Raw genomic sequence first — 12,736 nt, forward strand, 5'->3', positions numbered from 1 at the left:
GGGGGATATGTATTTACATATTTAATTAATATACAGCATATAATTATATAAATACAGATTTGTACTGCTCCTCCTGCTCTTCCCTCTATTGATTACTTTAACTTATTTGATCTGTGAACCAAATGATGGGAAAATTAACCAGTGTACTGCAAAATGCATACATAATATTTATAGTATAATGCATACATAATATTTATAGTATTAATCTTAATATTTATATTATTAAGATTTATAGTATGTATAGATTTAGCAGGACCTGATTGTCCCATTTTTGTGCCGGTTTGTTTCTTCTGAATTGTTTTTCATTAATCATCTTCATTGGAATTTTGTCTGAGCCGAAATGTCACGCGGACAAATGTTGGTCTACCCGAACAAAAGATTTTTTGGGACGAATTGAATCGGTCAAACTGAATTTTCTTCCTGTGCACGAGTCTAACATATTGCACTTTCTCACGCATGGTGTAGCATATTGAGATGGCTCATCTCTTCGTATGCTGATAGTCTGTGAATAATTGAAAAAAAAAAAAAAAAAGAGTGCTTTTACTATTTCTCATTTTTTCTATATTTCTTCTTCTCAGTTTTGTACCGTACGCAGATGACCTAGTTTTTTGTGGTTTTATAGCTGAAACACTCTCTCTCAGTTATCTTATCAGAGGTAAAAGCTTATGGTGAACTTTTCACATTGAAAATTCAGGTGATTCTCTGCCCAGTCTCTGGAGTCTTATACACTCAGACAGGTGTACCCTCTAGAAACAGGTGTACCCTCTTGAATTGTCCTGTGTTTGGCTCCATCCATCTCAACCTCAAACTTATGGTGCCAACATAATGTAGCCATCCTTACCATTATACCTTGTGTTCTACTCTGTTGGAACCGGAGGTAACACAACTCTTAATGGGTGAACTGGGTTCGATAGAACATAAATCGGTGGAGGCGCCAAAAGCACAAGACAGTGGTTTAATTCCTACGAAATAACCACTAAATCATTTTATCTAATAGGCTCTGATCTGAACGGGTGTTGAATTGAGCCAAAGCCGCAGTCGATTAGCGATAAAAGATTAGCGATAGAATGTATAAACACCGGGGGTGGGGCCTAGCCGCCGTCGGGACCAGACGTGCTCTGTCTGAGCTCCCGCTCTGAGACCCGAAAACGGCGCAAATTGCAGGTTCACCGAGCCGGGAAAACTACACAGAAGAACACACAGACCCCTGCCCGTTGCGGTGAGCGTAGATACCGCCCAAGACCCGGTTCGGAGCCGGCAGTAACCCGACAGGGGCACGGAGCCTGGTGGGGCTTGAGCCGGGAAGAGACGGCCGCTCTCCTGGGTCTCCAGCCGGCGGTGTGCTTCCCCCCCCCCTCTGGACCGGTAGGGTCATCCCGGTCTGCAGGAGCATAAACCGGCGCACCAACCCGAGCCTAAACAACCGCCCTGGCGAGGACAATCCGCCGGGCGACAATACGCAAGATGGCCGCCGCAAGCCAGCCATGTGTGCGGGCCGCCAGTGGAGCCTACCTGACATTTACCCAGAAGTGAGGAAATTAACAGAGCACATGGGAAAAGGGCCCTCTATCAATCCACCAGCTTCCTACAGCGAAGCAGGGTTTATGGAGGCGGCAAATTAAATCCTGTTGCACCCTCGTGGAAATGCCCGCAGTAGCACAACAACGCAGACCCTACCCTGACAGCGGGGACCACCCAAGAAGCCGAGATAGAGAGCAGCTGGGAAGAATACTGATCCACAGTCTGAAAATCTTGGGACTCACTTGCTAATCTCCCTGCTGTGGCCCACCTGTGGAATTGGGCGACAGCCAGACTAAGAAACTCCTGCTAACACAGGGCAAGACCATCCCCAGTAACGTAATGACTCTCATCACTCTTAGTCCCTGCATCACCTTTCAGGACTCAGGGGTATTGATAGCCTGTCTGCTCTAACAACAGTTAACAAGGACTACCTTAACTAAACAATCTAATCTCTTGGTGGCCTGACATGTATCCTAGCACTGTTTTAATTTTTTTTATTTTCTTATTCAAGCATTTAACCCAGTGTAACATATTAAGCTAGCGAGTTGAAGTATGCATATCCTAACCTATAATCAGACTTTCTACTGAACGCCACTAGGGATATACACCAAACCTAGACACCTCAGGTCTTACACTCAGGGCACCAACTGGTTTAAACGTACCTGTGTAACCTGTTTATTGATGTTTAACTCCTGCATTATTTGTGACATTACCAACCTAGACTCGTACTATTTAAGCCTGTAAAGACATGTATTTTTGCGCAACAACCCGTATATATTTGTTTTAAAAGCTAACATTGTACCAAAGGATCCTGCAAGTGGCACAATCTGTCCTGCCTTGCACACATAGCGATGAAACTTGTTATATAAAAGCCACACGTCCATAACCCAAAGCGCACCTAGATATGCTTAAGTGTCCTAGCATGTTATAATATATAAGCGTTGCCCACTATTCTGTTATTTTTCACGATTATAAAAAAAATGTGCTGATCAACCTGCCACACTGTAAAATGTATTGAAAATGCTGGTGGATGCTGTTGTGGCTCCACATGCCTGTTGTCATTGCAAGCACAACAAAAAAAAAGAATAAAATAATAAAAAAAGAATGTATAAACACCATACTTGTGCCCCAGGTTCACCATTTATGTAAATTAGATATCTGGGTCTTCCCTATAGTGTGGGGAGGTGTAACAGATGATGTCTCTATATATAGACCAAAGGCCAGAATTAATTCCGGTATAGTCTGTTTTGTTCAGTCTGGGGTCCCTAGCTTTAAAAACTACTGACAAGCCTCCATAGCAGTACGCCTAGTTCTCTATGAGGTCTTGGGAGATAATCAACAAGGAGACCAAATTAATGCCTTAGCCTTCCAGCATGTCTTTCCTTATTGAACTAAATGTTCTGGAATAATAACGTGAGCAGTGGCAACATGTGCTGGGTTGTAACTTGTGATGTTACCCTAAGAAGATGGAAATAAGGGGTATAAAGTAGGGTACTACCTGGAAGGGTTAGGAACTCCTGAATTACGAGATTCTAGCTTCTCCAGTTTGTCGTTGTCGTATTTTTTGAGGTGTGAGACATACTATGATGAATGCATAGTGCTAAATGGCAAAGAAACTAGCTAAACAAGGGGGAGGTGAGGTCCTACTAAATACCAAGTGGCTCGGAGAGGCTCTAGCTATTGATTGGCTGACGGACTGCAATCCAGAACAAAGTGGCGAGAATGTTGTGAAATCTTGTGAAAAGTAAGAGATTCAAATAAGTGGCCATGATAGGAGAAGTTGGAGCGAGGCTGTAGCTATGAGTTGGGCCAATGGACAAATACTTCCGCATGAGGATGGGAACTGGCCTTGCGGTACTGAATTACAATTATACTAGAATATGGTCCACACCAATACCCTTTACAGACAGTTGATCTATCCCTAAGGAATGTAGGGGAATAAAAACATAATGAACTGATAGAAAGTATGTTGGAACGTATGTATCTTGTCCAACTAGTGTGTTGTTGTGCTTGAGAAAAAGTTTTCTAAGAGGGTAACCTAAAGGCATGGGAACACTGGTGGGAATATTCCCAGGATGGTGTAAGTGATAATTAAGCTAAGGGCTTATATACATATCTAACTCCACACATAGTGTTATACAGTAACCCAACCGTCCTTGCCAATAAACATAGAGTGGTTCCTAATCACCACTCCCTCTCACCTCCCCCCTCGTCATAAAAATCATATCTTTCCAATGCCCGCCATCAGCCGACCTTATCCACGCTCGATGGGCACGAGACCTCAGGCAACCTAATGTTAAACCTTTGAAGCAGGGGAGGTTTGAGACCTTAAAAACTTGTTCATCTCATTCCATATACTTAAACGTAACCTCAAACTCAATTGGCAAGGACATACCCCCGGCTAGCTGTGACTAAATATACTAATAGGGCGGGCGGGAGGGAAGCTGTTTGCTGGCCCGAATCCCAAGTGGCACTGAGGTAAGACCTCCCCCACACTAACTTACACAGAACATAATCCCACCCACAGACTCTTTCCCAACCAATCCCATGCATCTATCCCCACACTCCTACATGTGCCCTTGTCCGCTTAGCTGCGCTAATCTCCCCAGGGCCTGTACTCGCTATTATGGCACTACAGGTCCCTATGTTATGTTACCATATGGACATGAAAAAAAATAATAATAAAAAAAAGTGTGAAATAGGTGTTTAGGTTGATGAGACAGTGTACTTATGAGGGTGTTAAAGTAATTTAGTAAAGAGCCAGGCTGTAAGAGTGCAGCATAAATTTATAGTGGAGGAGGTCAGGTGCAAAGTGAAACTTTCTCCAGCAGCCTTCAGCAGTTCTGGAACATTTTTGGAGGTAACGGGTCAGCTTGGTGTGCCAGGGTTGTAATTGGGGGGCGCATGCTGCGTTTAATTGTAAGAGGTGCTATGATGTCGAGTTGAGAGGAGAGAGTTGAGTTGTAGAGTGAGTTAGCCGAGTTAGGGCAAGTTAGATTTGAACAAAGAGGGATAATATATACAGTGAAGGACGTGTGAATGTGATAAAACACCTGAGTGGGAAATCCCTTATACCACTCAAAATAATACAAAGGTAAAATACATACAGTAGGTGAATCACATTCGTAGGAACACCTACAGGAGAAATTACATTGCTTTGTAATTTCTCCTGTAGGTGTTCCTACGAATGTGATTCACCTACTGTATGTATTTTACCAAGTTAGATTTGAAATGGGTAAAAGGAGAGTATTGAGTTTGGTGGAGAAATTATGGAGATCAAGGCAGTTGAGGTTTCTGCGAGATTGGAGAGTTGAGGGTGGTGAAATTTGGGTACGGGGTATGCTAATGTAAAGTATTGTGCAGATGGTATTAAGTCAATAAATGTATATATTATAGGGGAATACACCATAAGTAGATTTGTGTTTAAGTTATAGACCATTTATGTGTATTTTTGTGGCTAGATGTTTCAAAATACAGGTGGAACGCAAAAAACGAAGGTGGAACGCATGCCATTTCCGGATATACAGAACTTCCGGGTTTGCGAGTACAGTTGGAACGCATAGCACTTCCGGTTTCCGGAACGCATGAAAACGCCGAAAATAACCGGAGAATCACAGAAATAATGAAGATCAACTGTGAACACTTGAGAATGCGATTTCCAACAGATGATATTCATCTACACAGGACCAATGAGGAAGGACAGAGAGGCACATGTGATCAATTACTCTTAGGGATTAGCCCTATTTAAAGGACTTGTGGGTGGAGGGGTGTTAGGCTGCTTTTTTGATTGTACTGCATTGATTGTTATTTTAATATTGTGGTCCCTGAGGAAGTCCCATACTTTATAGAAGGGACGAAACGCGTAGGACCTCTATTTGTATTTATTTTATATACTTTTATCCAATTAAAACCGCTTTTTTCATACCTTCACCCGGAGTCCTGCTTTTTGGGGTGGAAGTGTCCAGGGGATTCCCCCAGCCCCCCACATCATCAGGGGTGGCACCATATATGCCTGAACTGTCCAAGATCCTGTGAGTGCATTTCATATTGCGCAATGTCAATATTGTAAAACTGTATTACACTATATTTCTTTTTATTTATCTTTATTTAGGCTACCAGCCGGTTCCCTCGTTGTGTTTTGTATATTCTTGTGTTCAAGTTGATTGCTAGCTGGGAGCGATCTGAGGGAGGCTATATTTACCATACCACTGATAAGTATCCTTGTATATAAGTGTGTGTATAAGGTGCATTTCTTTGTTGTTTTGGTAATGTAAAATGTTAGCAGATGGTGGTCAGACAAAGGAAATGGAACAGTGGAGAGATTAGAGGTGGTACAGAGATTGGTGAAGATGAGATTGGCCAAGAGTGTTTCCTGCCGTATGAGTTGCTGAAGTAGACAACTGTGTGAGGCCAAAGGAGGAGGTTACACAGACGGGAGGCATCAGGGCAGTTGAGGTTGTTGATTGGGATGTTAAATTCCCCAAGTATGAGGGAGGGAGTGCTAGAGGAGAGAAAGTGGGGTAGCCAGCAAGAAAAGTGTTCAATGAATAGACTAGGATGACCGGGGGGGGGGGGGGGGGGGGTGAAAGGAATGGGTTTAAAGAGGCGGACAGTGTGAACGTCAGAGGAAGTAAAGGATAGGGGCAGGGGCAGGGAGGATAGGTTGAAAGGTACATTGAGGGGAGAGAAGGAAGTCTATACCGCCTCCTTTACAGTCGAGTCTGGGAGTGTGGGAGAATTGTAGTCCACCAAAACATAAAGAAGCGGGAGTAGCGGTATCAGAGTGGGACAGACAGGTCTCAGTAAGTGCCAATATTGTGAGTGAGTTAGAGATGACAAGGTCGTGTATAGCTGTTGATTTAATATTACTACAGATTGAACGGGTGTTCCAGAGTGCACACTGAATGTTGGTAAAGGAGGATAAACTGCAGGGTATGTGGATGAGGTTTTTGTGGTTTCTAGTTGTCTTAGTGTGAGCAGACGAGGTGAAGGGCCCCGCGTTGGGTGAGACATCACCAGCTGCTTGAAGTAGGAGGAGAGATAGTGACAGGAGATGTGAATGGGTTTTATATGAGCGGGGTCTAGGATGAGATTGGGTAAGAGCAGGATTACTGGCAATGTTTGTAGCTGCCTGTCATTTCCAATCATCTTAAGTTGTGTGTGAGATTCTATCTATAAATGTAGTAAGGTGCGTGGGGTGGGGTGGGCATCTGAGAACTGTTCTGGATTGCAGCAGGAACTTTTTAAAACTCAGACTTGCATTAGGCACTGGTCCAGCTGTATTTGATCTGAGAAATGTCACATGAAACTTTAATTACACACAGCTAGACCCATTCAGCTAATTTTTGGGTTATATTTATTACCGTTTTCTTGAAAGTAGGGGATAAATTCCGTCATTATATTGATTGTATTTATTAAAGTGAATAAATTAATAGTGGGTTTCTGTTTGGAAAAAGAGGCAGAAACATTCATAAACAAACAGAACGGCGTCTATTTAGAAATGATGGGAAGCAAAAGATGGTAAAAACTGACAGATTGAATTAATTGCACCAACAAATTGCCAACAAATTGCCAGAAATTAGACCTAAAAAGGCTGGTGAGACTAAGAAATCTCTCCCACAGTTGCAGCAGGGTTTGAAGGCAGAGGTGGTGAAACCCACATATCCCTGATCTTGGTACAATTGACGTTTGTGTCATGATAAAGAAAAATAGGAATGCTGTGAAAATCCCAATAAAATCCATTGGAATTGCAGGATGTTAGAAAATGGTAAAATGTCCAAGAAGAGTAAACGCTTTTATGAGGAACTGCAAGTCCACTTTGTACTGTGAGTGTCTGGTCTCCTCATAATTCTCACATTAGATGTTAGCCATTTGATTATATACAGATAACAGATACACGTTCCTGGCATACAATCTTTATATAAACATGTTCATCGGAACCTTAGAGCTCGCCATCGTATCCGTTAAAGACAGAAATATGAAATTCCATAGCCTTAGAGAAATATAAAATCATGTTTTTCTTGATTGTTCAAAAACATTGACTTTTATCACAGCATATCAGAAAAGAATAGAAAGATGATATGTTTCCATGGAAACAAAAATAAAAAATGAATTTGTCAAAATCTTTTGCTGAATGTGTCAGTCACATAGATCAACCAATTAGACGTGTCAGGATGATTAGATCAGAAGACGGACCTTAAATGATGCACTCCGAGCCAATGCTCGTCCGAACATCTACAGAACGAGCGTCCTCTCATCGCTTTTCCCGACACGACCTTCCCATCTAATAGTTTGCTTTAGAAAATCTTTACGCTGAACGTTTTCTGGACTGCGACTGTTCCTTTCATTTTGTTACTGTCATAGTCCATCGGTTTATCCCCACTCTTTACCCTCTGACTGCTGAGTTTAATAAGACAAATATGTCTGTTAATGTGTCAATAAATAATATGTGACGTAATTTGGATTGCTTAGGTATAAGCCCTTATTTATGACGGAACTGAACTGAACCCATAAGTGTTGACAAAAAATGCTAATGCTTCCTCGCTGCCGTTAAAATATACATAATTTTATCAAATGAGAGATTGTAATTGAGGCCGTAGTGTTAGTAATATTTGAGATTTGTCCATAACCTCATTATTCCACAGGGATCTCGATGGTGCAATGTTAGCTGTTTATCACCGACCCTCACCTTCCTTATTGTGGCTTCTTTGGTGTTGTTTGTGTTCATCGAATGGCAAGGGCCAAGGTGCAGGGCCCCGTAGATTGAGACGTTGGGAGGGGGATTGTGTGATGTTGGATGTGGCGAGCAGTCAGGTTTCTGCCCAGTTATGGTGACTTTGCTGTAATGTAAGTTGTCAGACTGCCAACAAGTTAATCTACGTAAGTCTGCCAGACTATTTTAAGTTTATCTCTAACAAAAACCACAAAAAAATAAATACAGATTTGATTCCCTTGTAAATATCTACAACAGGAGTCACTTCTCAACAGAACAAAATCACTTCTAAATCCTCAGTTGGTATATTTACATTACCTGGAGTACTGCAATCCGCTTCTCAGTGGTGTTACGTGTTCCCAGTGGCGTACATATAGGGGTCGCAGCTGCGACTGGGCCCGACACTCCAGGGGGCCCGGCCACCCTGCGGACCCCTGCAACCGAGTGCCTGCCGTCATGTTTTGCTTTTGGGCCACCCGCTGTTCAAGGGGTCCATCGGGCAGCCCATGCTGTTAGGGCCACCCGATGGGTATGTATTTTCAGGGGGCCGGTCAGCGCTGGGAGGAAGAGACTGCCCCAGTCACTCCTCCCAGCATACACAGAGCCTGCGTGGGAGGAAGCAGAGGAGGGAATCATAGTAAGAACTCTGACTCCCATCAACCTGAGCCACCACTGGACCCCAGGGAAAGTCACCCTCCTGCACCTAAAAGGTAGGAAGCAGGAGGGTGACTTAAACATTTTGTATATGCGTGTTTGTTTGTATATGTGTCTTTGTATGCATGTGTGTCGTGTGTGTCTGTCTGTATGTGTCTGTGTTTTTGTGTGTGTGTGTGTGCCTGTGTGTCTGTATGTGTGCCTGTCTGTATGTATGTCTGTATGTGTCTGTCTGTGTGTGTCTGTCTGTGTGTGTCTGTCTGTGTGTGTGTTGGTCTGTATGTATCTGTGTGTGTGTGCCTGTATGTATGTATGTGTGTGTGCCTGTCTATGTGTATGTATGTGTCTGAGTATGTGTGTGTCTGTCTGTGTGTCTGTATGTATGTGTGTCTGTATGTATGTGTGTGTGTGTCTGTCAGGGGGGAAGAGAGAGGGGGGGCATGGATCAGTTTTGCACCGGGGCCCCATGGATTGTGTGTACGCCACTGCGTGTTCCCAACTTGTGATGTTACAGTCTATATGAACGTGGTGCCACTTATTGACAGATGCACATTTACTAACAGACACACTGACACACACTCACTGACAGACGCATGCAATGACATTTAATTTTTGAGGCCCATCCAGCCTCCCTTCCTCTCCCTGGGGTCCAGTGTGGGGCTGTCATCTTGCAATTTTTCACTCCCCCTTCCCACTATTTAGTATGCTGGGGTCAGAATGACATCATATTCCGGCTCCCGGCATCACAGAGGGCACGCGAGGGAGGAATTGCAAGATCAGCACTCCCTCCCCACTGCTACCGGCTGCCTGCCCGGCAGGTGGGGTCCCTAAATACTAATAAGGGGGGGGACCTAATGTCCTCCCCCCCGGCCCTCACCCTTGAGTGGTGGGTGGGGGCCCTAAATACTAATAAGGGGGTGAACTAATGTCCCCCCCCTGCCCCTACCCCTGACCGGCGGGTGAGGGCCTTAAATACCAATAGGGGGGACGGACCTATTGTCCTCCCCCCCTGGCCCCAAACCCCTAGTCACCCCCTCCCCCCCCAAAAAAAATAACCCCCTACCTACCCCCCTCATTCTAAAAATAATGAGGGGGGACCTTTAACTAAGTACCTGTAAATAAAATAAAACTTACCATTCGATGTTTTCTTTCTTCTAAAATCTTTTTTTAGCCCCAAAAAAAGGGCAAATAAAAAATCCATAATAACCGATGCAATAAAAAAAAAAAAAAAAAAACGAGCGCAAAAAATAATAATCTTTCTTCACCCGGCGAGGGCTCCGCGCAGACTGAGCTCTGCAGGGCGGGGGAGCCTTGCCCCGCCCTGCAATTAGGCTCAGAGCACTCTGATTGGTGGGTTTAAGCTATCTAATCAGAGTGCTCTGACACGTAAATGAAGAGACTGACAGGTAAGTCTCTACATTTACCTGTCACAGCACTCTGATTGGTTGGTTTGAAATCCACCAATCAGAGTGCTCTGTGTCATTTTACACAGCGTGGGAAAGTTCTTTGGAATTTTCCCACGCTGTGTAATTTGACTCATAACACTCTGATTGGTGGATTAAGTAGGGCCCCCACCCGCCGCTCAGGAGTGGGGGCCAGGGGGGAGGACATTAGGCCCCCCCTTATTAGTATTTAGGGCCCACACCTGCCGCTCAGGGGTGGGGGCCAGGGGGGAGGACATTAGGTCCCCCCCTTATTATAATGTAGGACCCCCACCCACCGCTCGAAGTGGGGGCCGGGTGGAGAACATTAGGTCCCCCCCCCTTATTCTGATTTAGGGCCCCCACCCGCCGCTCAGGGGTGGGGACCAGGGTGGAGGACATTAGGTCCCCCCCTCTTATTTGTATTTATGGCCCCCACCCACCGCTCAGGGGGATCACACTGCTTACTGTTTACTAGACCTGCCCCTACTCGCGGTATAGCGAGTAGGGGCATAATTTACTAATACTAAGTATTTTTTACTGAGTATTAGTACATTTGGCAAAAAGACCAATTTAGGTCTTTCAGCCTTTTAGTAGATAGCTCCCTAATACCGTGGGAATTAGGGAGTTATCTACTTATTCATTCCTGTCATTACATTGACAGGCTAAGTAACTTACATTTTATATGAATGTATGTTATTTGATTGTTGTAAGTGTTGCAAATGCTTACAGCTGAATCCTGGCTATGTTTGTATACTTTTTATTAAAGATTTTATACAATGTAACATTCTTCTTCTTTCATTGGGTAAGTATATTAGTACTTAGGCAATACTGTGCTTCGGCAACTTCGGCACTTCGGCAACTTCGTACATTTCAGAACTTCGGGACCACCGCAATTCAGCACTTCGGCAATTCGGACATTCGGGAAGTACCCGAATGTCCGAATTGCCTGAAATTCGTCTGAATTCATGTTCGGACCGAAACAAATTGCACATGTCTAGACACTACACTAGCACTAAAAATTACCCCATACACTATCAGTGAACATTAACAATACACTACACTATTATTATATTATTTATATTGTGACAAGCAAATTCCGTAGCGCTGTACAATTTGTGGACTAACAGACATGTAATTGTAACCAGACAAATGGACACACACAGGGCTGGATTAACATAGGGGCTGATGGGGCTGCAGCTCCAGGCACAAGCCCATGGATTAGGCCTATTGATTTAAAAAAAAAGATTTTATTTTTTATTCTTTTACACACTACTTTTAGGGTTGCCAGGTATTTCTCAGAAGTATTTATCAGATATTTGAGGATGCCAAGCCGGTGCCGGTATTGCAGTAATACCGGCAATACAAATGTCAGTCCTGAGATTAGGTGCAATACTGGCACCAGCCAGTAGGTGTCACTGTAGCAGAGAGCTGATTTCCCACAGCTGAACTCCACCAATATATCAAGAGGATGCAGGAACAAGTAATAAATCCAAGAGAATATCCAGCACAATCAGCAATAAAATCCAATAGTATCCCATCACCTTTCCCAATCACTGGACGACACACAGTATCAGGAGTAGAACTGAAGTTTAATTCCCAGCCACCTTCTTTTAAAGCATTCTCCCATGCAAGGGAGGGATTCACATTAATTATACAGTAACCAATCACATAGACGTTACCTCCCACACATCTCCTCCCCTCAGCTTAGCAGTTAACATAATTTTAATGTACATACTTTTCCCCCAATTCTTGGATGTACCCCAAATATGGTAGGTACACCTTTAAATGTGGTATCCCCTGGTAGCCATGATCTGGGTGAGAAACATATTCAAAAATCACCCAGATCAGACCAGGGGTTCGGGAGTTATGGGGAAGCAAAGATTTGACCGACCGCATAGGTAAAGTAGCCGAAAATAGTTCCATGAGTTTTGGCCTTGCGGTCGGTCTCTGTTCGTGTATATAACCGGATGAAAATACCGAATAAAATAGCTGTTGCTTGCCTTCATTTAAATCCCCTTGTTCGGATGAACATTTTACCGAACGGCGACTCGTTCTGTAGTTTTAGCACGAATCCATAGAAGTCTAGAGGTATCAGCGGTGTTTGCCTAGTTGAGTGTCCGATTTTAGTTCCAGACACTCGACGACAAAACACAGCTGTTCGGGATGTTAAGATGGTCATTGCCACGTGTTCGTTTCCCGAATGGCGGCCACCCAGAGGACAAATCTCATAGTGCACGGATTGCCAATTACCTGTTTGCAACATTGTTGCAAATGGTAATTGGAGGCACACTTATTCCTGGGGTGGTCGGATTGTTCGGTAGTTTCACTCGTATAATAAACCGAGTGATTTTACCAAACAATAAGCAGAATGCTGCATACAAGGTGAATACACAATACATAAAAATATATTAATAGACACAAATTT

General features: G+C 43.7%; 1 protein-coding gene across 1 annotated transcript in view; it reads right to left on the bottom strand.

Moving 5' to 3' along the window:
- The window catches only part of CCKBR (cholecystokinin B receptor), a 73,862-nt gene that overhangs the window by 10,375 nt on the left and 50,751 nt on the right, over positions 1–12,736 (bottom strand). The window lies entirely within an intron of this gene.

The sequence above is a fragment of the Pelobates fuscus genome, chromosome 1, assembly GCF_036172605.1.
Source record: "Pelobates fuscus isolate aPelFus1 chromosome 1, aPelFus1.pri, whole genome shotgun sequence".
Lineage (NCBI taxonomy): Eukaryota > Metazoa > Chordata > Amphibia > Anura > Pelobatidae > Pelobates > Pelobates fuscus.